The sequence below is a fragment of the Engystomops pustulosus genome, chromosome 7 (assembly GCF_040894005.1).
Source record: "Engystomops pustulosus chromosome 7, aEngPut4.maternal, whole genome shotgun sequence".
NCBI lineage: Eukaryota > Metazoa > Chordata > Amphibia > Anura > Leptodactylidae > Engystomops > Engystomops pustulosus.
The window spans coordinates 151196437-151224119 of record NC_092417.1 but is presented as its reverse complement, the minus strand read 5'-3'; the positions used below and the strand labels follow the sequence as shown (position 1 = coordinate 151224119).

General features: G+C 38.3%; 1 long non-coding RNA gene across 1 annotated transcript in view; it reads right to left on the bottom strand.

Annotated features, from left to right (window-relative positions):
* Window positions 1-27683, bottom strand: part of LOC140071036 (uncharacterized) — a 33058-nt gene extending 5375 nt beyond the window's left edge. Inside the window, exon 1 of the long non-coding RNA XR_011849035.1 lies at window positions 1-27683. This exon is cut by the window's left edge and continues 1097 nt beyond it. This is a non-coding gene — a long non-coding RNA (uncharacterized lncRNA).

The following is a 27683-nucleotide window of genomic DNA, read 5'->3' as shown; positions in this document are numbered from 1 at the left end:
TTGTATATTTGCCATAGAATAGTGATATCATACAGAACTCCTGATGCTTCAGCTACAATGTGGAGACCAACAAGAAAACTAGACCCCCAAACCCTCTCCAATAGTAATGTTTATAAGAATAGACTTTCCTTAAGACTCTTGATCACTTGCAGTCTGTGAGGGATGGATTCTTCACCTTCTACCAATTAGAAGCCAATGAGAGCCGATGGAGCTGAAAAATATGAAGCGGGAAAATCCTTTCCTGCACTCACCTCATCTAGTATGGAAAGTAATATGCACCTCTGCCTCTTCACTGCTCTTGGTAGCATCCAGTCATAAATCTACAAACAATTCCAACTACGAACAATCTCCATAGATATCCATTGTCAACACATTCCAAAAATATTGCCAAGTCAAGATCTTTTCCCCGTAATAAAGCATTTAATACACTATATGAATTATCTTACACTGATGGAAGTAGATGGTGCGTTAAGTTCTGATTTGTCACCTGTCGATAAAAAACAGTAAAGCAACACAAATCCCACCCTCAAGAACATTGGATAAAAGCCATTAATAGCCAAACTACACAACAATATGTAAAAAATATATTTATATATTTACCACAAAAATCCAGATTGTAGAGATCTTCAGTGACATCATACAGGACTCCTGATGCTTCAAATACACTGTGGAGATCAAGAGGACAAGACCCCAAACCCTCTCCAATGCCAATGTACATTTGGAAAGACTTCATTAGAAAAGATATTGTACTTGCATGTTGTGGGGCTGTATGTATGCTTCATCCACCATGTCCTGATTAAATCTCACTGAAGATGGAGCTGAAAAATACCAAGCATAAAAAAAAACCTACCAAGAAGCCACAGATAGCTGATAGGGCTGCAATATACAAAGAGAGAAGAGACTTTCCTGCACTCACCTCATGCACCTCCAATCATTCATTGCTCTTGGCATGCTAAATCTGTAAAAAATATCCAACTACACAAGATCCACCGATATCCCAGTTCCAACCGATTCCACAAACATTTCCAAGTCAAGATCTTATGCAAACAATTCCCCAGATATCCCCATTCCCGAGATCTCCTTAGCATAATGTAGCATTTAATACACAATGAGAGCTCTTACATTTCTGAATGCAGATCTCAAGTTCTGATTTGTTCACTCTGTTGATAAAAATAAACAGTAAAGCAACACAAATCCCCCCTCAAGAACATTGTGTACAAGCTACCAATGACTAATCAACTTAAGCAAAAAAAGTGAATTATTTGTATATTTACCACTGAAATCCTGATCCTAGAAATCTTCAGTGATGATATACAGGGATCCTGATGCTTCAACTACATTGTGGAGATCAACAAGACAACAAGTGCCCCCAACCCTCTCCACTTCACAGGGAAATTTAGAAATATCAGTGTACTTGCATTTAGTGGGGGCTGTATGCTTCAAATTCCTGGTCCTATTGAGAAGACACGGATAGCTGACGGGGCTGCAAAATACCAAGAGAGAAAAGCCTTTCCTGCACTCGCCTCATTCAACTTCATCTCCCAATCCTTCACTGCGCCATGCAAGGTGCTAAGTCTGCAAAAAAAAATCTAACTACACCAGATCCACCGATATCCCAATTCCAACTGAGTCCACAAACATTTCCAAGTCAAGATCTTATTCGCCATAAAATAGTCAAACATCTCTTACATATAGAGGATGTTCCTTCATCTCTGTTGATAAAAAAAAAACAGTAAAGCAATACAAATCCCACCCTCAAGAACATTGTATGAAAGCCAATCAACTATGGCAAAATATGTGAATAAATATTTGTATATTTACCACCGTAGTCCTGGTCCTAGTGAATCTTCAGTGATATCATACAGGGGCTCCTAATGCTCCAACTGGACTCTGGAGAGCAACAGAAAGAGAAGAGCCCCAAAACGCCCTCCAATTCTAATGCACATTTATTTATTAAGACATTTTTCAAGCCTGAGAGTGTACTTGCATATTGTGGGGTTGTACGTTTGCTTTATCTGGATGTTCATCAAAATGGCTCTTCAGATGGAGCTGAAAAATACAAAGCAAGAAAAGCCTTTCCTGCACTCACCTCATCTAGCTCAAATGCCAAATGCACCTCTGCTCCTTCACTGCTCTCTTGCATAATCCAGTCATAGATCTGCAAACAATTCCAAGTCCAGACAGACATTCTCCACAGATATCCCAATTCCACATCTCATTACCATAAAATACAATATGCGAGAGCTCTTACATTTGTCGATAAAGATCTCATGTCAGGTGCAGTGTTGTTATCTCTGTCAAAAAAAAATTATAAAACAACACAAATCCCACCCTCCAGAATACTGCATGAAAGCGATCAATATCCAAACAACTATAGTAAAATATGTCAATATTTACCACAGAAATCCAGATCTAAGTGATGATAGCAAACAACTGAAAAATGTGAAGCAAGAGAAAAGCCTTTTCTGCACTCACCTCAACTAAAAAAAAAAGAAATGCACCTCTTCTCCTTGTAGGACTGACTGAATTGTTCGCATCGCATTGGATTATGCCCAAAGTAATGTCCGAGAGTATCCAGAGAGTAGATGCAGCTGCAAAATACAAAGCAAGAAAAGCCTTTCCTGCACTCACCTCATCTAGTACGGAAACTGAAAAGCACTTCTGCTCCTTTCCTTTTGGTACAATCCTCTCAGAAACCTGCAACTACAGACAATCTCCACAGATCTCCCAATTTCACAAACATTCCCAAGTCCAGATCTCATGTTTAAAATATAGCAAATAATACACAATGAGAGAGCTCTTACATTTCCGAACGCAGATCTCAACTTCTGATTTGTTCACTCTGTTGATTAAAAAAAAACAGTAAAGCAACACAAATCCCCCCCTCAAGAACATTGTGTACAAGCTACCAATGATCAATCAACTATAGCAAAGTATGTGAATAAATATTTGTATTTACCACCGTAATCCTGATCGTAGAAATCTTCTGTGATGATATACAGGGACCCTGATGCTTCAACTATGTCCACCTACACAAGATCCACATATATCCCACAGTAAAGCAACACAAATCCCCCCTCAAGAACATTGTATGAAAACTATCAATAGACAAATCATTATAGCAAAATATGTGAATAAATATTTGTATATTTACCACAGCAATCCTGGTCCTAGAGATCTTTAGTGATATCATACAGGGGCTCCTAATGCTCCAACTGGACTCTGGAGAGCAACAGAAAGAGAAGAGCCCCAAAACGCCCTCCAATTCTAATGCACATTTATTTAGACTTTTTTTTTAAGACAAAGAGTGTACTTGCATATTGTGGGGTTGTACGTTTGCTTTATCTGAATGTTCATCAAAATGGCTCTTCAGATGGAGCTGAAAAATACAAAGCAAGAAAAGCCTTTCCTGCACTCACCTCATGCACCTCCAATCCTTCACTGCTCTTGTGCTAAATCTGCAAAAAACCCAAACTATAGACAAGATCCACAGATATCCCAATTCCAACCGATTCCACAAACATCTCCAAGTCAAGATCTTCGACACCAGAATATAGTTAAGCATCTCTTACATATTGTGGATAATCGGTTTCTTATAAAGTTCATCTCTATGGATTAAAGAACAGTAAAGCAATACAAATCCCACCCTCAAGAACATTGCAAGAAAGTTATCAATAGCAAAGTGACAACAAAATATGTGAACAAATATTTGTATATTTACCACAGTAGTTCTGATCCTAGAGATCTTCAGTGATATCATGCAGGACTCCTTATGCTTCAGCTACACTGTGGAGATCAACAGGAAGACGAGTGCCCCAAACCCTCTCCAATAGTAATGCACATTTGTAATACATGATCCTTCAGGACTGATATTGTACTTGCATGTTGTAGGGGATGTATTTCAGGTTCTTCCTTCTCTTACTGTTGAAAAGCCACTGATAATAGAGGGAGCTGAAAAATACCAAGGGAAAACAGTGTTTCCTGCACTCACCTCATCTAGTATTGAAAGTGAAATGCACCTCGGCCTTCTCACTCTTCTTAATAACAAATCTGCAACCAATTCCAACTCCATACAGTCTCCACAAATATCCCAATTCCAATGAATTCCTTAAACATTTTGCAGGCAACATTTCTTCACCAAAATATAGCGTATGGTACACTAAGTGAATGATCTTACATGTCTGGTTGGGGTCTCAACGTCAAATTCAGTTTCCTCAACTGTTGATAAAAAACAGTAAAGCAACACAAAATCCCACCCTCAAGAACATGACGTGAACGTTATCAATAGCCAATCAACTATAACAAAATATGTGAATAAATATTTGTATATTTACCACCGTAGTCCTGGTCCTAGAGATCTTCAGTGATTATATACAGGGATCCTAATGCTTCAACTACATTGTGAAGCTCAACAAGACAACAAGTGCCCCCAACCCTCTGCACTTCACAGGGAAATTTAGAAATATCATTGTACTTGCATTTAGTGGGGGCTGTATGCTTCAAATTACTGGTCCTACTTATTAGCCAGAAAATAGTTAAACATCTCTTACATATAGAGGATGTTCCTTCCTTATGAAGTGCAATGTCTTCATCTCTGTTGATAAAACACAGTAAAGCAATACAAATCCCACCCTCAAGAACATTGTATGGAAACTATCAACAGACAAATTATAGCAAAACATGTGAATAAATATTTGTATATTTACCACAGTAATCCTGGTTCTAGAGATCTTCAGTGATATCATACAGGGGCTCCTAATGCTCCAACTGGACTCTGGAGAGCAACAGAAAGAAGAGCCCCAAAACGCCCTCCAATTCGAATGCACATTTATTTATTTAGACTTTTTTTAAGACAAAGAGTGTACTTGCATATTGTGGGGTTGTACGTTTGCTTTATCTGAATGTTCATCAAAATGGCTCTTCAGATGGAGCTGAAAAATACAAAGCAAGAAAAGCCTTTCCTGCACTCACCTCATGCACTTCCAATCCTTCACTGCTCTTGGCATACTGCTAAATCTGTAAAAAATCCAAACTATAGACAAGATCCACAGATATCCCAATTCCAACTGATTCCACAAACATCTCCAAGTCAAGATCTTGTACACCAGAATATAGTTAAGCATCTCTTACCTATTGTGGATAATCGGTTTCCTATAAAGTTCAATGTCTTCATCTCTATGGATTAAAGAACAGTAAAGCAATACAAATCCCACCCTCAAGAACATTGCAAGAAAGTTATCAAAAGCAAAGTGACAACAAAATATGTGAACAAATATTTGTATATTTACCACAGGACTCCTGTTTCTAGAGATCTTCAGTGATATCATGCAGGACTCCTTATGCTTCAGCTACACTGTGGAGATCAAAAGGAAGACAAGTGCCCCAAACCCTCTCCAATAGTAATGCACATTTGTAATATACGATCCTACAGGACTGATATTATACTTGCATGTTGTAGGGGATGTATTTCAGGTTCTTCCTTCTCTTACTGATGAAAAGCCACTGATAATAGAGGGAGCTGAAAAATACCAAGGGAAAACAGTGTTTCCTGCACTCACCTCATCTAGTATGGAAAGTGAAATGCACCTCGGCCTTCTCACTCTTCTTAATAACAAATCTGCAACCAATTCCAACTTCATACAGTCTCCACAAATATCCCAATTCCAATGAATTCCTTAAACATTTTGCAGGCAACATTTCTTCACCAAAATATAGCGTATGGTACACTAAGTGAATGATCTTACATGTCTGGTTGGGGTCTCAACGTCAAATTCAGTTTCCTCAACTGTTGATAAAAAAAACAGTAAAACAACACAAAATCCCACCCTCAAGAACATGACGTGAACGTTATCAATAGCCAATCAACTATAACAAAATATGTGAATAAATATTTGTATATTTACCACAGTTATCCTGGTCCTAGAAATCTTCAGTGATGATATACAGGGACCCTGATGCTTCAACTACATTGTGAAGATCAACAAGACAACAAGTGCCCCCAACCCTCTCTACTTCACAGGGAAATTTAGAAATATCAGTGTACTTGCTTTTAGTGGGGGCTGTAGATTCCAAATTCCTGGTCCTATTGAGAAGCCACGGGGCTGCAAAATACCAAGAGAGAAAAGCCTTTCCTACACTCACCTCATGCACCTTCATCTCCCAATCCTTCATTGCTCTTGGCATGCTGCTAAATCTGCAAAAATGTCCAACTACACAAGATCCACATATATCCCAATTCCAACTGAGTCCACAAACATTTCCAAGTCCAGATCTTATTAGCCAGAAAATAGTTAAACATCTCTTACATATAGAGGATGTTCCTTCCTTATGAAGTTCAATGTCTTCATCTCTGTTGATAAAACACAGTAAAGCAACACAAATCCCACCCTCAAGAACATTGTATGGAAACTATCAACAGACAAATTATAGCAAAACATGTGAATAAATATTTGTATATTTACCACAGTAATCCTGGTTCTAGAGATCTTCAGTGATATCATACAGGGGCTCCTAATGCTCCAACTGGACTCTGGAGAGCAACAGAAAGAAGAGCCCCAAAACGCCCTCCAATTCAAATGCACATTTATTTATTAAGACTTTTTTTTTTAAGACAAAGAGTGTACTTGCATATTGTGGGGTAGTATGTTTGCTTTATCTGAATGTTCATCAAAATGGCTCTTCAGATGGAGCTGAAAAATACAAAGCAAGAAAAGCCTTTCCTGCACTCACCTCATGCACTTCCAATCCTTCACTGCTCTTGGCATACTGCTAAATCTGCAAAAAATCCAACTATAGACAAGATCCACTGATATCCCAATTCCAACTGATTCCACAAACATCTCCAAGTCAAGATCTTGTACACCAGAATATAGTTAAGCGTCTCTTACATATTGTGGATAATCGGTTTCCTATAAAGTTCAATGTCTTCATCTCTATGGATTAAAGAACAGTAAAGCAATACAAATCCCACCCTCAAGAACATTGCAAGAAAGTTATCAATAGCAAAGTGACAACAAAATATGTGAACAAATATTTGTATATTTACCACAGGACTCCTGATCCTAGAGATCTTCAGTGATATCATGCAGGACTCCTTATGCTTCAGCTACACTGTGGAGATCAAAAGGAAGACAAGTGCCCCAAACCCTCTCCAATAGTAATGCACATTTGTAATATATGATCCTTCAGGACTGATATTGTACTTGCATGTTGTAGGGGCTGTATTTAGGGTTCTTCTCTTAAGGTGTACTGCCGAAAAGCCACTGATAATAGAGGGAGCTGAAAAATACCAAGGGAGAACAAGTGCTTCCTGCACTCACCTCATGTAGTATGGGAAGTAAAATGCACATCTGCTTCTTCACGGTTCTAGACACAATCAGGTCGTAAATCTGCAAACAATTCCATCTACAGACAATCTCCACAGGTATCCCCATTCCACAAGATCTTATTACCATAATATAGTATTTAATACACAATGAGAGACCATTTACATTTTGGAACGCAGATCTCTCTGTTGATTAAAAAAAAAACAGTAAAGCAACACAAATCCCCCCTCAAGAACATTGTGTACAAGCTACCAATGATCAATCAACTATAGCAAAATATGTGAATAAATATTTGTATATTTACCACCGTAGTCCTGATCCTAGAGATCTTCAGTGATTATATACAGGGATTCTGATGCTTCAACTACATTGTGGAGATCAACAAGACAACAAGTGCCCCCAACCCTCTCCACTTCACAGGGAAATTTAGAAATATCAGTGTACTTGCATTTAGTGGGGGCTGTATGCTTCAAATTCCTGGTCCTATTGAGAAGCCACGGGGCTGCAAAATAACAAGAGAGAAAAGCCTTTCCTACACTCACCTCATGTACCTTCATCTCCCAATCCTTCAGGGCTCTTGGCATGCTGCTAAATCTGCAAAAATGTCCAACTACACAAGATCCACATACATCCCAATTCCAACTGAGTCCACAAATATTTCCAAGTCCAGATCTTATTAGCCAGAAAATAGTCAAACATCTCTTACATATAGAGGATGTTCCTTCCTTATGAAGTGCAATGTCTTCATCTCTGTTGATAAAAAACACAGTAAAGCAACACAAATCCCCCCTCAAGAACATTGTAGGAAAACTATCAATAGACAAATTATAGCAAAATATGTGAATAAATATTTGTATTTACCACAGCAATCCTGGTCCTAGAGATCTTCAGTGATATCATACAGGGGCTCCTAATGCTCCAACTGGACTCTGGAGAGCAACAGAAAGAAGAGCCCCAAAACGCCCTCCAATTCTAAAGCACATTTATTTATTTAGACTTTTCTTTTTTAAGACAAAGAGTGTACTTGCATTTTATGGGGTTGTACGTTTGCTTTATCTGAATGTTCATCAAAATGGCTCTTCAGATGGAGCTGAAAAATACAAAGCAGAAACTCACTCACCTCATGCACTTCCAATCCTTCACTGCTCTTGGCATACTGCTAAATCTGCAAAAAATCCAACTATAGACAAGATCCACTGATATCCCAATTCCAACTGATTCCACAAACATCTCCAAGTCAAGATCTTGTACACCAGAATATAGTTAAGCATCTCTTACATATTGTGGATAATCGGTTTCCTATAAAGTTCAATGTCGTCATATCTATGGATTAAAGAACAGTAAAGCAATACAAATCCCACCCTCAAGAACATTGCAAGAAAGTTATCAATAGCAAAGTGACAACAAAATATGTGAACAAATATTTGTATATTTACCACAGTAATGCTGATCCTAGAGATCTTCAGTGATATCATGCAGGACTCCTTATGCTTCAGCTACACTGTGGAGATCAATAGGAAGACGAGTGCCACAAACCCTCTCCAATAGTAATGCATTTTATTTTGTAATATATGATCCTTCAGGACTGATATTGTACCTGCATGTTGTAGGGGCTGTATTTAGGGTTCTTCTCTTAGGGTGTACTGACGAAAAGCCACTGATAGAGGTAGCTGAAAAATACAAAGGGAAAACAGTGCTTCCTGCACTCACCTCATCTAGCATGGAAAGTGAAATGCACATCTGCTCCTTCATTGTTCTAGACACGATCAGGTCCTAAATCTGCAAACAATTCCATCTACAGACAATCTCCACAGGTATCCCCATTCCACAAGATCTTATTACCATAATATAGTATTTAATACACAATGAGAGACCATTCACATTTTGGAACGCAGATCTCTCTGTTGATTAAAAAAAAACAGTAAAGCAACACAAATCCCCCCTCAAGAACATTGTGTACAAGCTACCAATGATCAATCAACTATAGCAAAATATGTGAATAAATATTTGTATATTTACCACCGTAGTCCTGATCCTAGAGATCTTCAGTGATTATATACAGGGATCCTGATGCTTCAACTACAATGTGAAGATCAACAAGACAACAAGTGCCCCCAACCCTCTCTACTTCACAGGGAAATTTAGAAATATCAGTGTACTTGCATTTAGTGGGGGCTGTATGCTTCAAATTCCTGGTCCTATTGAGAAGCCACGGGGCTGCAAAATACCAAGAGAGAAAAGCCTTTCCTACACTCACCTCATGTACCTTCATCTCCCAATCCTTCACTGCTCTTGGCATGGTGCTAAATCTGCAAAAATGTCCAACTACACAAGATCCACATATATTCCAATTCCAACTGAGTCCACAAACATTTCCAAGTCCAGATCTTATTAGCCAGAAAATAGTTAAACATCTCTTACATATAGAGGATGTTCCTTCCTTATGAAGTTCAATGTCTTCATCTCTGTTGATAAAACACAGTAAGGCAACACAAATCCCACCCTCAAGAACATTGTATGGAAACTATCAACAGACAAATTATAGCAAAACATGTGAATAAATATTTGTATATTTACCACAGTAATCCTGGTTCTAGAGATCTTCAGTGATATCATACAGGGGCTCCTAATGCTCCAACTGGACTCTGGAGAGCAACAGAAAGAAGAGCCCCAAAACGCCCTCCAATTCGAATGCACATTTATTTATTTAGACTTTTTTTAAGACAAAGAGTGTACTTGCATATTGTGGGGTTGTACGTTTGCTTTATCTGAATGTTCATCAAAATGGCTCTTCAGATGGAGCTGAAAAATACAAAGCAAGAAAAGCCTTTCCTGCACTCACCTCATGCACTTCCAATCCTTCACTGCTCTTGGCATACTGCTAAATCTGCAAAAAATCCAAACTATAGACAAGATCCACAGATATCCCAATTCCAACTGATTCCACAAACATCTCCAAGTCAAGATCTTGTACACCAGAATATAGTTAAGCATCTCTTACCTATTGTGGATAATCGGTTTCCTATAAAGTTCAATGTCGTCATATCTATGGATTAAAGAACAGTAAAGCAATACAAATCCCACCCTCAAGAACATTGCAAGAAAGTTATCAACAGCAAAGTGACAACAAAATATGTGAACAAATATTTGTATATTTACCACAGTAGTTCTGATCCTAGAGATCTTCAGTGATTTCATGTAGGACTCCTTATGCTTCAGCTACACTGTGGAGATCAACAGGGAGGCAAGTGCCCCAAACCCTCTCCAATAGTAATGCACATTTGCAATATACGATCCTACAGGACTGATATTGTACTTGCATGTTGTAGGGGATGTATTCAGTGTTCTTCCACCGCTTACTGATGAAAAGCCACTGATAATAGAGGGAGCTGAAAAATACCAAGGGAGAACAGTGTTTCCTGCACTCACCTCATCTAGTATGGAAAGTGAAATGCACCTCGGCCTTCTCACTCTTCTTTAACAAATCTGCAACCAATTCCAACTCCATACAGTCTCCACAAATATCCCAATTCCAATGAATTCCTTAAACATTCTGTGGTCAACATTTCTTCAACAAAATATATATCGTATAGTACACTAAGTGAATGACCTTACATGTCTGGTTGGGGTCTCAACGTCAAATTCAGTTTCCTCAACTGTTGATAAAAAACAGTAAAGCAACACAAAATCCCACCCTCAAGAACATGACGTGAACGTTATCAATAGCCAATCAACTATAACAAAATATGTGAATAAATATTTGTATGTTTACCTCAGTTATCCTGGTCCTAGAAATCTTCAGTAATATCATGCAGGACTCCTGATGCTTCAGCCGAACTATGGAAATTAACAGAACAAGTGCCCCAAAACCTTCCCAATTCTACTGCATGTTTATATAGAAATAGACTGTCCTTCAGCACTGATTGTACTTGCATGTTGTAAAGATTGTAGTTTTGTTTCATCCACCATGTACTGATGAGAAGTCACTGTAAGCAGATGGAGCTGAAAAATACAAAGTGAGAGAAGACTTTCCCGCACTCACCTCATCTAGTATGAAATGTAAAATACACCTCTACTCCTTCACTACGCTTGGTATGATCCGGTCATGAATCTGCAAACAATTCCAACAACAAACAAACAAACAAACAAACTACACATAACCCAATTCCAATGAATTTCTCATACATTTTTAATCAACATTTCATTAAATTATAGCGTATAACACACTATGTGATTGATATTACATGTCTGGTTGGGGCCCCAAGATCGAATTCATTTTTTTTAACTATTGATAAAAAACAGTAAAGCAACACATAGCCGCCCGCAAGAACACTGCATTTTAGTATGTGGGTAAATAATTGTATATTTACCACAGTTATCCTGGTCCTAGTGAATCTTCAGTGATATTATACGGGACTCCTGATGCTGCAACTGGACTCTGGAGATCAACAGGAAGAAAAGACCCCAGACCCTCTCCAATTGTAATGCACATTTATTTATTAAGACTTTCCTCAAGACTCAGAGTGTATTTGCATTTTGTGGGGTTGTACATTTGAGTTATCTGAACGTTTACCAAAATGGCCTCTTTCTTCAGATGGAGCTGAAAAATACAAAGCAAGAAAAGCCTTTCCTGCACTCACCTCATCTAAGTTTGAATGCCAAACGCGCCTCTGCTCCTTCACTGCTCTATGGCATAATCCAGTCATAGATCTGCAAACAATTCCAACTCCAGACAGACATTCTCCACAGATATCGCAATCCCACAAACATTTTTAGCATATAATACCCTATGAGAGAGCTCTTACATTTGATGGAGATCACATGTCAGGTGCAGTGTTGTTAACCCTGTCAATAAAAAATAATAGAACACCCTCCAGAACATTGCATGAAAACTATTTATAACCAAACAACTATAGTGTGTCAAGAAATATTTGTAAATTTACCACAAAAATTCCAGATCCTAGAGATCTTCAGCGATATCATACAGGGCTCCTGATGCTTCAACTACACTGTGGAGATCAACAAGAGGACAAGACCCCAAACCCTCTCCAATTGCAATGCACATTTGCAAGATTGTTACTCAAGTCTATTAGTGTACTTGCATTTTTGTGGGGGCTTTATTTATGCTTCAACCAACTTGTCCTGATGAAAAGCCACTGATGGCAAACAGAACTGAAAAATATGAAGCAAGAGAAATGCCTTTCCTGCACTCACCTCATCTTCAACGTAAAAAGTGAAATCCACCAACAGCTTCTTCACTGCTCTTGGCATAATTTTGTGAAAGGTCTGCAAAGAATTCCAACTAAAGCCAAATCCAACTTATCCCTCAAGTATTTCAACAACTTTACGCTAATTTTTGATTAACAGATTACTCTAAGCATCTGCCCTTACGATTCTGAATGGATGTCTTATGGTAACATGTTTCCAGCTTTAAATCTATTAATAAAAGTAAAGAAAGACAAAGTCCACCCAACAAAACATTTGTTACAAAATCCCATCTCAAAACTAAAAGTTAAATTAAACAGTTTATTTACCAGTGTAGCCAGATCCAAATGATTTTAGTGGAATTACAGGAGCTGATGCTTCAATTGCTCTGTCAACAGAGAGACACATGCCCCTTACCCTCTCCACTTCTTAGGAAAATTTTAAAATTGTGTTGATTAAAATAACAGTGTACTTGCACTTAGTGGGGGCTGTATGCTTTAAATTCCATATCCTGTCAAAAAGCTGCTGATAGCAGACAGAGCTGTAAAATACCAAGAGAGAAAGGCCTTTCCTGCACTCACCTCATCTAGCATGGAAAGTGAAATGCACATCTGCTCCTTCACGGTTCTAGACACAATCAGGTCGTACATCTGCAAACAATTCCATCTACAGACAATCGCCACAGATATCCCCATTCCACAAGATCTTATTACCATAATATAGTATTTAATACACAATGAGAGGGCTCTTACATTTCGGAACGCAGATCTCAAGTTCTGATTTTTTTCACTCTGTTGATTAAAAAAAACAGTAAAGCAACACAAATCCCCCCTCAAGAACATTGTGTACAAGCTACCAATGATCAATCAACTATAGCAAAATATGTGAATAAATATTTGTATATTTACCACCGTAGTCCTGATCCTAGAGATCTTCAGTGATTATATACAGGGATCCTGATGCTTCAACTACATTGTGGAGATCAACAAGACAACAAGTGCCCCAAACCCTCTGCACTTCACAGGGAAATTTAGAAATATCAGTGTACTTGCTTTTAGTGGGGACTGTAGGTTTCAAATTCCTGGTCCTATTGAGAAGCTGCAGGGCTGCAAAATACCAAGAGAGAAAAGCCTTTCCTACACTCACCTCATGTAACTTCATCTCCCAATCCTTCACTGCTCTTGGCATGGTGCTAAATCTGCAAAAATGTCCAACTACACAAGATCCACATATATCCCAATTCCAACTGAGTCCACAAACATTTCCAAGTCCAGATCTTATTAGCCAGAAAATAGTTGAACATCTCTTACATATAGAGGATGTTCCTTCCTTATGAAGTTCAATGTCTTCATCTCTGTTGATAAAACACAGTAAGGCAACACAAATCCCACCCTCAAGAACATTGTATGGAAACTATCAATAGACAAATAATTGTAGCAAAATATGTGAATAAATATTTGTATATTCACCACAGTAATCCTGGTCCTAGCGATAGTCAGTGATATCATACAGGGGCTCCTAATGCTCCAACTGGACTCTGGAATCAACGGAAAGACAAGAGCCACAAAACGCCCTCCAATTCTAATGCACATTTATTTATTAAGACTTTTTTTTTTTAAGACAAAAGAGTGTACTTGCATATTGTGGGGTTGTACGTTTGCTTTATCTGAATGTTCATCAAAATGGCTCTTCAGATGGAGCTGAAAAATACAAAGCAAGAAAAGCCTTTCCTGCACTCACCTCATGCACCTCCAATCCTTCACTGCTCCTGTGCTAAATCTGCAAAAAATCCAACTATAGACAAGATCCACAGATATCCCAATTCCAACTGATTCCACAAACATCTCCAAGTCAAGATCTTGTACACCAGAATATAGTTAAGCATCTCTTACATATTGTAGATATCGGTTTCTTATCAAGTTCAATGTCTTCATCTCTATGGGTTAAAGAACAGTAAAGCAACACAAATCCCACCCTCAAGAACATTGCAAGAAAGTTATCAATAGCAAATCAACAAAATATGTGAACAAATATTTGTATATTTACCACAGTAGTTCTGATCCTAGAGATCTTCAGTGATATCATGCAGGACTCCTTATGCTTCAGCTACACTGTGGAGATCAACAGGGAGACAAGAGCCCCAAACCCTCTCCAATAGTAATGCACATTTGTAATATATGATCCTTCAGGACCGATATTGTACCTGCATGTTGTAGGGGCTTTATTTAGGGTTCTTCTCTTAGGGTGTACTGACGAAAAGCCACTGATAGAGGTAGCTGAAAAATACCAAGGGAGAACAGTGCTTCCTGCACTCACCTCATATAGCATGGAAAGTGAAATGCACATCTGCTCCTTCACGGTTCTAGACACAATCAGGTCGTAAATCTGCAAACAATTCCATCTACAGACAATCGCCACAGATATCCCCATTCCACAAGATCTTATTACCATAATATAGTATTTAATACACAATGAGAGGGCTCTTACATTTTGGAACGCAGATCTCAAGTTCTGATTTTTTCACTCTTGATTAAAAAAAACAGTAAAGCAACACAAATCCCCCCTCAAGAACATTGTGTACAAGCTACCAATGATCAATCAACTATAGCAAAATATGTGAATAAATATTTGTATTTACCACCGTAAACCTGATCGTATAAATCTTCTGTGATTATATACAGGGATCCTGGTGCTTCAACTACATTGTGGAGATCAACAAGACAACAAGTGCAACCAACCATCTCCACTTAACAGGGAAATTTAGAAATATCAGTGTACTTGCATTTAGTGGGGGCTGTATGCTTCAAATTCCTGGTCCTATTGAGAAGCTGCAGGGCTGCAAAATACCAAGAGAGAAAAGCCTTTCCTACACTCACCTCATGTAACTTCATCTCCCAATCCTTCATTGCTCTTGGCATGCTGCTAAATCTGCAAAAAAGTCCACCTACACAAGATCCACATATATCCCCATTCCAACTGAGTCAACAAAAATTTCCAAGTCCAGATCTTATTAGCCAGAAAATAGTTGAACATCTCTTACATATAGAGGATGTTCCTTCCTTATGAAGTTCAATGTCTTCATCTCTGTTGATAAAACACAGTAAAGCAACACAAATCCCACCCTCAAGAACATTGTATGGAAACTATCAATAGACAAATTATAGCAAAATAGCAATCCTGGTCCTATTGATAATCAGTGATATCATACAGGGGCTCCTAATGCTCCAACTGGACTCTGGAGAGCAACAGAAAGACAAGAGCCCCAAAACGCCCTCCAATTCAAATGCACATTTATTTATTAAGACTTTTTTTTTTAAGACAAAGAGTGTACTTGCATATTGTGGGGTTGTACGTTTGCTTTATCTGAATGTTCATCAAAATGGCTCTTCAGATGGAGCTGAAAAATACAAAGCAGAAAAAGCCTTTCCTGCACTCACCTCATGCACTTCCAATCCTTCACTGCTCTTGGCATGGTGCTAAATCTGTAAAAAATCCAAACTATAGACAAGAGCCACAGATATCCCAATTCCAACTGATTCCACAAACATCTCCAAGTCAAGATCTTGTACACCAGAATATAGTTAAACATCTTACATATTGTGGATAATCGGTTTCCTATAAAGTTCAATGTCTTCATCTCTATGGATTAAAGAACAGTAAAGCAACGCAAATCCCACCCTCAAGAACATTGCAAGAAAGTTATCAATAGCAAATCAACAAAATATGTGAACAAATATTTGTATATTTACCACAGGACTCCTGATCCTAGAGATCTTCAGTGATATCATGCAGGACTCCTTATGCTTCAGCTACACTGTGGAGATCAACAGGAAGACGAGTGCCCCAAACCCTCTCCAGTAGTAATGCACATTTGTAATACATGATCCTTCAGGACCAATATTGTACTTGCATGTTGTAGGGGATGTATTTAGGGTTCTTCCACCGCTTAATGATAAAAAGCCACCAATAATAGAGGGAGCTGAAAAATACCAAGGGAAAACAGTGTTTCCTGCACTCACCTCATCTAGTATGGAAAGTGAAATGCACCTCGGCCTTCTCACTCTTCTTTAACAAATCTGCAACCAATTCCAACTCCATACAGTCTCCACAAATATCCCAATTCCAATGAATTCCTTAAACATTCTGTGGTCAACATTTCTTCAACAAAATATATATCGTATAGTACACTAAGTGAATGACCTTACATGTCTGGTTGGGGTCTCAATGTCAAATTCAGTTTCCTCAACTGTTGATAAAAAAACAGTAAAGCAACACAAAAGCCCACCCTCAAGAACATGACGTGAACGTTATCAATAGCCAATCAACTATAACAAAATATGTGAATATTTTTATATTTACCACAGTTATCCTGGTCCTAGAAATCTTCAGTAATATCATGCAGGACTCCTGATGCTTCAGCCGAACTATGGAAATTAACAGAACAAGTGCCCCAAAACCTTCCCAATTCTACTGCATGTTTATATAGAAATAGATAGACTGTCCTTCAGCACTGATTGTACTTGCATGTTGTAAAGATTGTAGTTTTGTTTCATCCACCATGTACTGATGAGAAGTCACTGGAAGCAGATGGAGCTGAAAAATACAAAGTGAGAGAAGACTTTCCCGCACTCACCTCATCTAGTATGAAATGTAAAATACACCTCTACTCCTTCACTACGCTTGGTATGATCCGGTCATGAATCTGCAAACAATTCCAACTACAAACTCCACACATATTCCAATTCCAATGAATTTCTCATACATTTCATTAAATTATAGCGTATAACACACTATGTGATTGATATTACATGTCTGGTTGGGGCCCCAACATTGAATTCAGTTTCCTTTACTATTAATTAAAAAAAAAAAAAAAAAGAAACACATAGCAGCCCTCAAGAACACTGCATGTGGGTAAATAATTGTATATTTACCACAGTTATCCTGGTCCTAGTGAATCTTCAGTGATATTATACGGGACTCCTGATGCTGCAACTGGACTCTGGAGATCAACAGGAAGAAAAGACCCCAGACCCTCTCCAATTGTAATGCACATTTATTTATTAAGACTTTCCTCAAGACTCAGAGTGTATTTGCATTTTGTGGGGTTGTACATTTGAGTTATCTGAACGTTTACCAAAATGGCCTCTTTCTTCAGATGGAGCTGAAAAATACAAAGCAAGAAAAGCCTTTCCTGCACTCACCTCATCTAAGTTTGAATGCCAAACGCGCCTCTGCTCCTTCACTGCTCTATGGCATAATCCAGTCATAGATCTGCAAACAATTCCAACTCCAGACAGACATTCTCCACAGATATCGCAATCCCACAAACATTTTTAGCATATAATACCCTATGAGAGAGCTCTTACATTTGTGGATGGAGATCACATGTCAGGTGCAGTGTTGTTAACCCTGTCAATAAAAATTAATAGAACACCCTCCAGAACATTGCATGAAAACTATTTATAACCAAACAACTATAGTGTGTCAAGAAATATTTGTAAATTTACCATAAAATTGTCAGATCCTAGAGATCTTCAGCGATATCATACAGGGCTCCTGATGCTTCAACTACACTGTGGAGATCAACAAGAGGACAAGACCCCAAACCCTCTCCAATTCCAATGCACATTTGCAAGATTGTTACTCAAGTCTATTAGTGTACTTGCATTTTTGTGGGGGCTGTATTTATGCTTCAACCAACTTGTCCTGATGAAAAGCCACTGATGGCAAACAGAACTGAAAAATACGAAGAAAGAGAAAAGCCTTTCCTGCACTCACCTCATCATGATTTTGTTAAATATCTGTAAAGAACAACTAAAGACAGTCTCCATCTACACCAAATCCAACTTATCCCGCAAATATTTCAACTTGAATTTGTTACTCTTAAAAGTAATGTAAACTAAGCATCTGCTCTTATGATTCTGAATAGATGTCTTATGGTAACATGCGTTTCCTGCTTTAAATCTGTTAATAAAAGAAAGCAAGACAGACCCCACCCTTCAAACCATTTGTTACAAAATCCTACGTTAGAACTTAAAGTAATAAAAAAAAAGTTAGAGATGTTTGACCTCACCCCCTCCACTTCTTATTTTGAAATTCTACTGCTTAAAATACCAATGTACTTGCACTTAGTGGGGGCTGTATGCTTCGAATTCCTGGTGTTATCGAAAAGCTGCTGATAGCAGAAGTTGCTGCAAAATACCAGGAGAGAAAAGCCTTTCCCGTACTCACCTCATGCGCCTGTTCACCCAATCCTTCACTGCTCTTGTCATAGTGCTAAATTTGTAAAAAAAAATTCCAACTACACAAGATCCACGGATATCTCAATTCCATCTGATTCCACAAACATCTCCAAGTCAAGATCTTATACACCAGAATATAGTTAAACATCTCTTACATATTGCGGATGTCTGTTTCTTAACAAGTTCAAATGTCTTCTTTGCTATGGATTCAAGAACAGTAAAGCAACACAAATCCCACCCTCAAAGTAAATCTGATCAACTATATGAAAAGAATGGTGTATATTTACCAGAGAAATTCTGTCAAGAGATATCCAGTGAAATAATACAGGACTCCTGATCTTCCCATGCACTCCCCTCATTTGAAATGGAAAGTGAAATCGTCAGATTATACTAAGGACATTCTCCAAAAAATATCCCAATTCCATCTAAGTGGAGATCTCTTCACCATAATAAAGCATAACAGGATAAGGCTTACAGTTCTAAAGGGAGCATCCAAGCCAAGTATTTTCAAGCTCTTTAACTGTTGATTAAAAATAAAGCAACCCAAATACGACATCCTAAAAACAATCAAATATTTACTGCAAATGATGCTTGTGTGTACTGTATACACCTTTGTTTACTAACCACAGTGAACTGATCTCACGAGGGGATCCTTTCTTCAACCACTCTGTTCTAGCCAAGAGGTTATATAAGGGCAAATTGATCTGAAAAATACTAGGAAGAAGTCTTTCTTGCACTCTGCTCATCTATCAGGAAAAATGGAATTTAACTCTAATCCTTTTATAGCTACTCGCTTGATCATGTGACAGATCTGCAAAGAAATCCTACTAAAGACACCATCGATAACACAAACCCAATTTATGTCACAATTTGAGACCTCTTCTCTCTAATATTGCATAAAGAACGGTCTAACATTTGTGGAAATGTCATCCCAAGGACATTATAAGGCAATATCAAGCTAAATAATCACAGTAATATTTATCTTCCATATAAATCCATACCCTAGCAGTCTTCACTGAAATGATACAGGGCTCTTGATGCTTCTAGCGTACTGTGAAAACAATAAGACAGGTGCCCCCAAACACCACCCAATATCTTACAAATTTGGAAAGACTGTTGCTTAAGGCTGATCCTGTACTTGCATTTTGTGGTGACTGTACGGTAAAAATTCCTTGTCCTAATGAAAAGCCATTGATAGTTGGTGGAGCTGAAAAATACTAAGGGTGAAAAGGCTTTTCCTGCACTCACCTCAGCTAGTATGGAAAGTGAAATGGATTTCTGCCTCATCACTGCTCTTGCCATGAACCTTTCGTAAATCTGCAAACAATTCTAACCAAGCGCTATATCCAAATTAAAATTAATTTAAGAAATATTTAAAAGTTAACTTCCTTCACCGTCCTATATGGAAAAGTCCACAAAGAGGTGAAGTCTCATGTCAAATTTAAGATTAGTTAAATTCTGTGGATAAAAAACAGGAAGACTGCACAAATCCCTCACTCAAGAACATTGCATGAAAACTATTGGTTGGCAGATAACTGTGTGGATAAAATTGTGTATACTTACTACAGGAACCCTGCTCCTAACACATTTGGTGAAATCATTGATGGTTTTGAACGTTTCAACTGCAGACTGGAGATCAACAAGGTGAGCGCCCCCAAACCCTCTTGTATCCAAATACACATATAAAGTGTACTTGCATTCTGTGGGTTCTGTATTCCTCAAATGCCTTTTCCTAACAAGCCCGACAGAAGATGGCGCTGAAAAATAAGAATAAAAGCCTTTGCTGCACTCACCTAATCTAAAACGTCTATGGAATTATGCCTTCTCTGCTAGAACAATTCCAACCAAGTTCTATCTTGACTGATTATTAGATCCAAACACTTACAAGTCTCTTCAAATATAGTTAAACATGTTGGAGATTTCATTTCAAGTTGAAATGGCTCAACTCTGGTTAATAAAAAAAACAAAAATTGAAATCCCCACCCCCAAGAAGACTGCATGATAGGGGGATGCTGTCAAACATCTACAGTCAAGTTTCTGGATAGATATTTACGATAAAAATACAGGTCCTCACATTTACCTCTGAAGGTATAGAGGACAGCACTGTAAGACAAGTGCCCCAAAACCCAATTCAGTAGCAAGTACCAAAGTAATCAGATCCGTGTGATCTACAATTAAGTCTTTGCTCAAATGCACTGTGAGCAAGAATTGTACGCTAATACAAGCCAACTCCCCTAAGACCAAACGTTATATGTTTTGATGTTACGGTATCATGCTGAAATGCATATCTTGTTAATCTGTGTTAAAAAATAAAATTTTGGAATAAAAAATGCACTGTGATGAACATGGATACCAGCACCTGGTACCAGAAAAGGTACTTGCATTTTGTGGATGCTGTGTTCCTCATATGCCTTGTTTTAATGAAACCCTTTAAGGGCAAAGCTGAAAAACACCAAGCAAAAGCCTTTTTCTGCACTCACCTTATTCACACTGTAATACATCTCTATTTCTCCACTGCCCTAATCTGATAGTGAGTACTTGCATTTTGTGAATAGATCATTCTTCAAAGAGCTTGTGTTAAAATGCCATCAAGAGAGCTGAAAAATACTAAGCAGAATCCTTTCCTATACTCACCTCACCTTTAAAAGCCAAACTTATACAAGACTTGTATAAATCTGCAACTTGTGAAATCTTGTATAATTACAATACAAAGTGCTCTGAGGTTTCTGTTTAAGGCTCTGTTTAACTGTAACAAATGAAACTACAGCAAAACAGGTTACACCCTACAAAAAAATAAATAATTGATGTATGTGTATTTACCATACTATTACTGATCTTTAATTAAATCACACAGGACTCCTGCTGCTTCTACTGCTCTGTGGAGATCAAAGAGAAGACAAGCGCCCCAAACCCTCTCCAAATTTTCTAGAGATTGATGTGTGTACCTGCATTTTTGAAAGGGCCGTTTTCTTGACTGCCTTGTCTTTACGAAGAATCTTTGATGGCAGACAGAGCTGAAATAAAGTGAGAAAAGACTTTCCCACACTTACCTTATATGAAATTAAAAACACACCTGTGCTCCATCACTGCTCTTGACTTCATCTCGCCATAAATCTGTAAACTAGGAATCTCCATAGATATGCCAAAACCATAAAGTGTGATATTACAAAGATTTTATTAACGTCTGCATTGAGGTCTCCGTTAGAGTATACTTGCATCCCATTCCAATGATTCACTGACCCAATCCCAAATATACACAACTTGTGACATGTAGAAATAAGATGTTTTTTGGGCACTTATCTTATTTGATAGAAAAGGACACGCTCTATTTCAGTGTAGACTTGAATTGTGTGATTGCTGCTGCATTCAACCATTATCTTCAGGCAAGTGAAATAAGTAAACAGATCTAAAAGATACAAAGCTAGAAGAGTCCTCTCTGCCCAAATAATTGTATACATTGTCCAGTTAGGTTGAGAGCTATAAAACTTTTCATTACCACACCATGGCAACGTCATACTTGTGTTACGTATAGAGAAGGTTTAATTAGGAAAGGTTACGATAATTTTTTTTTTATAGTTGTAAGGTTGCATTCACCTGTTGCAGGTTTCACAACCGCTTCATTAAGCACTGCTGAGGTTTTAGGCGCAGTTTATAAACAGGTGACATTGTAGGTGAAACATGCAGAATATATGGGTCTAATTTGTTCAAAGTCACATATTACACTGTTACAGTAGTAACCTCAAAACTGAAAGTAGTTCTTTACACTCAAGTTGTGATTCAGACAACTGAAATAAATGACGAATATGTTTGTGTAATTTAGAAGTGTTAAACCTCTTGGTGGCAATAAACAATGTATTTTTACCAGACATTCTCACGTATATTTAGAAAAACACACACAATATGCTATAGCCTCTGAATATTGCCGTTTCCATTTAAAATACTTCCCATGATAGAAAAATACAAAGGTCCATGTTAAGGCTTATTTTGCACAAACATGCAAGGGACCAATATCTGGCCACAATGCAGTGAACATGGGGGGACTGTGCCTCCCTATAAATATGAGTATACTTTTTTTTTTTTTAGAGAAGCCTGAACACATACTCCTTGTAGGGAGTTCTAAGGTCTCTCAGTAATTGGTAGTTGCTGGTTTTGACCAAACCCTATAAAATTGAGCAAGACTCAACCTTCAAGACATTCATTATGGCGCATTAAAGCCTCTTGCAATAGAATTTTTTTCAGTAATTTGATCCAATTTGGACCTGGCAATATTGGACTGCTCTACCATTAGGTCAATAGTCAGTTTGTTTTTTACCGTTTATTGGATCCCTGGTGGTTCTTTTCACTGGAGTTTGGAACGTGCAGGTAGCAACAGGTCACCCGCTGAAGGATCACTGCTCACAGCCTTCTTTTCTTGGCATGTTACCATTACTAATTGTAAAGTTGTTCCGCGCACACACACAGGTCTTAGTTCAGTCAAGACACAACAGCCCCAACTATTGCACTGGCATGGACCGGACCTATTATAACATGTAAACACACAACTGCAATTTGTGTTATCACCACCCAATAGCACTGGCCATTACTGGCATTGTCCAATTTAGTAGGGAACCATTTGGGACACCAACTGGCACTTCCCCCCCAATGCTACAAACACATGCACTAATATAAGTTACCTGGTGCTTACAGCAGCACGGCATTAGAATTAGATGCGTTGAAAAATGAAAACTGCATCTGTTCTGGAGCACAATGCTCAAGGCTCTGAAGCTGGCAAGAACTACAATATGCATCTTGCGATGTTAAGCATTTGCATTAGGCCCCTCTAATCCATTTATAATAAGTCTCATCCCATGGACAAGACAAATGACTGTTGTGTTCCTATAAATGCAATTATGTTATCCTGAAATTATTCAGGCACATCTAGTTAAGTAAAATGCTTTTAATTTTAAAGTGTGCACTTGGAACGGCCACAGCTCATAGTTTATGCACATTTTATAATATCCCACCATATATCCTGCAGTTTGCAGGACATTTTGTTAAGCCAATTTAAGGTTACACCAACTACCCCCTTAATTTGTTTTTTAAAGCAAGGCATTGGGGCATGGATAGCCATGTGAGCCCCTCAGATAGGAAAACAAAAAATAACCCCTCAGATTTTGTGTAGCTCCCCCTTAATTGTAATGTATAGTAGCCACCTCAAAAAAAGCCCACATTTTACTGAATATGGATGTCATCTTTGACATAACTGTACATGTTGCTGCATTTAATGTACAGCATAAACATGTATACATGGCCATATGCGATTTGATACTTTACGCCATCCAAAATGTAGCACATAAGCATACCTTTCAGTGCTGCTAAGACACGATACCAAGATGCCCAGACATCATACCATACGGTGATGATCAATCTTACTTGGAAAAAGTTCCTGATAAGGCAGAACAGGAAACTTGGCCATGTTTCTGACCACCACTTCAGAGCACGAGGAAACCACAAAAAGATAAGAAAGTCATGAATTGTCAGAAGACTAGTGGTATGCATAAAAATGTAGAATATTTAAATAGGGCTATAACAAGGTTGTTTTGTGGACAGAACTTCAAACTTATTGCTTAACTGTCCAAAAAAAGAATGGCAATTTATGCCACCCACTTCCTAATACATACAGGCTAATTTGCCCTTTAAGGCAAACCTTTGTGTCAAACTAGAAGACCAAAACACGAATATATTAGGTTGGTAAACGTCTTAAAAAAATAAATAAAAATCGGGACATTGTCCATTTACAGAAAATGCCATCAAGGCAGTGTGGTACAAATATAGAAAACTACATGCAACTACAATGTATGAAATGCATCAGTCGTGTGCACCTATCTGTGTAAATCATGCAGGGTTGACGACCTTTTAATAGACTTATCTGCTATAGATGCTGCTGACTTTATCAGTTGACACCTCCGTCATAGAGCGCATGTAACCTGACTTTCAGGATGAGAAACCTGTCCAAGGAAATGAAACCAAAACAACTTTCAGACATCTAGGAGTCTCATTAATGGACGAGTCATTTTTAACCTTGGAATAAGGCTATCGAGATACATATTGAAGACCTTCGCGCTTTGATGGGTTTACCAAGTATAACCAATATGTAGACATGGCATCACTGGAAGAGGAGACCAGGACTGCTTGGAACCAATATGACCTACACCATGATCACTTCATTCCTGCCTCAAAAATATCACTGCGTATTTGCACCAAACCTTAAAAGAAAGACATGGAAACAATACATTCATTTATTTTTTTTCTCCAATTTAATTGATAAATTGTCAAACACAGAACAATTAGTTTTTCGAAACATATATAAACCAAGGAAAGACCTTACTTGAATACAGAGGTTTATGCAAGCATTTTCTGATGGTCACTCAACAGTAAAAAGACAATATCCTAGGAAAAAATGTAAATACATCTGCATGGATTACAGTATTCATGACCATTGGTTCTAAGGTAAGGTATACTATTGATGTGTTGCATGTTTAGGTAGTCTTTATGCAGGGCTGAGGACTTAGCCGGAAAGAGGCACGATACCCAAATGTAAGCTACACTTTCAGAAGTGGGGCCAATAAAAAAAAAAAAAATTGCTTGAATAACCACTAATGTGGGGACTTAAAGGAAAACTACCCTGATTTTATGCATTGTGAACCAAACATACCTTGAGAATGCTGAAGTTTCACAGATGCAGAAACCTCATAACTGAGCCACAACACTTGATCGTGATTAAACAAAACTCTGGACCTTGGGAAAACTGGGTACATACTGGCTAACACATTACACTTAGCTTCCTGAACTGGATGACTCCCAGCAGCTGGGGTAAGGTGCAGCGATTGATTACTTCTGCCTGACATGAACACAGCATTCTCCGTGTAAGATGCGGCTGTGCAGCTGTATGAGTGCCTCATAATTTTTTCCAGTAAAACCCACTCAGTTCAGGGATTAATCAGGGTATATTTCCACATCAGTGTAGCTACAGCATTCCCAAGGTATGTTTTGGTTCATAATACATAAAAGCAAATTGTAGATTTCCTTCAATCGTTCATAAGGATTAAAAGGCAAGGTTTAAACTAGATCAAATGTGCTCACAGCAACCAGACACAGGGCATCAAAACTAACGGGCTTTGGCAAACTTAACGTTCCAAGCTGAAATGAATATCAATTTGTCTGGGCACATTTTAGGGAAGGGACAATACTTTATACCAAGGTTTGCTTACCAGGTAAAGGTGCTTGATTATTTCGACCGCCTAAAAGCTTGGACGGCTCTCCTGCTTACCATTATCTAGGAACCAGCCACATATGGGTGAAGTATCTTCCCAGATGTGATTTCATGTAAGAGAAGCTACATACTGGTAAAATGTAAACATAAAAAAAGAGATCGAATTTGTTACCAGACACCTATACAGACAAACCCAGTGATGGTGCCTGAAACATAAAGGTGTTGGAGGGCAGGGATCACAGGAGGGCTCTGACTGCATCCTGAGGGGGGAAAACAACATTTAAGAGTAACCAAAATTTGTTAAATTAAAATAATGGTATTTTAGAAACAAAAATGCTACATCTTGATTTATGTAGCAGCTGCTCTAATGGATTTTTCTAAAGTAAATTACTGAGTAAAAATACTAAACTTCCAACACTTTAGGCAATATTTAAAACATTTTTCAGCCTTTTGCCATTTAGTGGCATCCGATTAAAATAAAAACTATATGGAAGCAAGTCCGAACTACAAATGCACAACATGTGTGTGATACTTATCCCGACGACATGGGTAGTCTGGACGAGAAGGCACAATTGTAAATTAAACCATTCTAAAAAGTAAATGTCCAAAGAAATTCATCACTTGGGTGGCAAACAGGATGGCCCTCCCCAACAACTTGCAATAGAGTCTTTTGTCAGTCTTCAGCGTTCTGCATGGTCTTTGTGGTGCAGCTCCATCGAAGGTTCTCTTCGCAATAGATAAGCAATTCTTCACACAGATGCATCATACATTTTTCGGCTATGAAATAACTTGCGGCTCAAAGTTAAAATAAAAAAAAATATATATAATTTTTAAAATACCATTTTACCAGTAGCTAAAGTATAAACCAGCACTACAAGATATAGTACCTTTAGTCAATGACCGGTACAGACTGCCAGCAGGGAAAAATTGCAAGTGTTTGTCTTAATCTAAATTAATCCAGACAGCAGGTGGCAGTAGTGAGTCATGTTGCAGCAGTCACCGTTATACAGCTCCACCCACAAGGTATTAAAAAGTAGTGCTCCATCGTCACCATTAGCTCCGCCCCCATCACAGAACGCCGCCCTCAGTGACGTCACTATCCACACCCACTACACGAAGAACGGCGGCCATTTTAATAGCAGACGATTACCGCCACCTCCCCAATATACAAATATCAGCGGCCATATTCTAGCTAAATAACCCTTGCGCCGCCCAAGATAAAGAAACCGGCGGCCATATATATGCCAAAGTCTCTCGCCCCACCCTGTATAAAGAGAACGGCCGCCATATCCAAGCAACAAAAACCCGGACATGGTAATATATATATAAACTAATACTATAATAAAGATAACTGCTCCACTACCGGCTCGTATATAAACACGACCCACATAGATAACATCAGCTTCGCTCAACTTAAGTCTGCCCCCGAACCACAAAAAAACATTCTATACACACACGTCCCCATATAATAACCCCGTACCAGTCTCAAAACCCCTGGTAAAATGGTATTTTTAGAACTAGCCTTTACTAAGGTGAACAAATACCTTACGCCGAAGTATGTAAAATAGCCGAGAAATGCACGTATAGAACACAACAGCAATAAGACAGGAACCACCGCCAGGAGCTTCTTCAGCGACGACCTTGACACGGAGACATCCA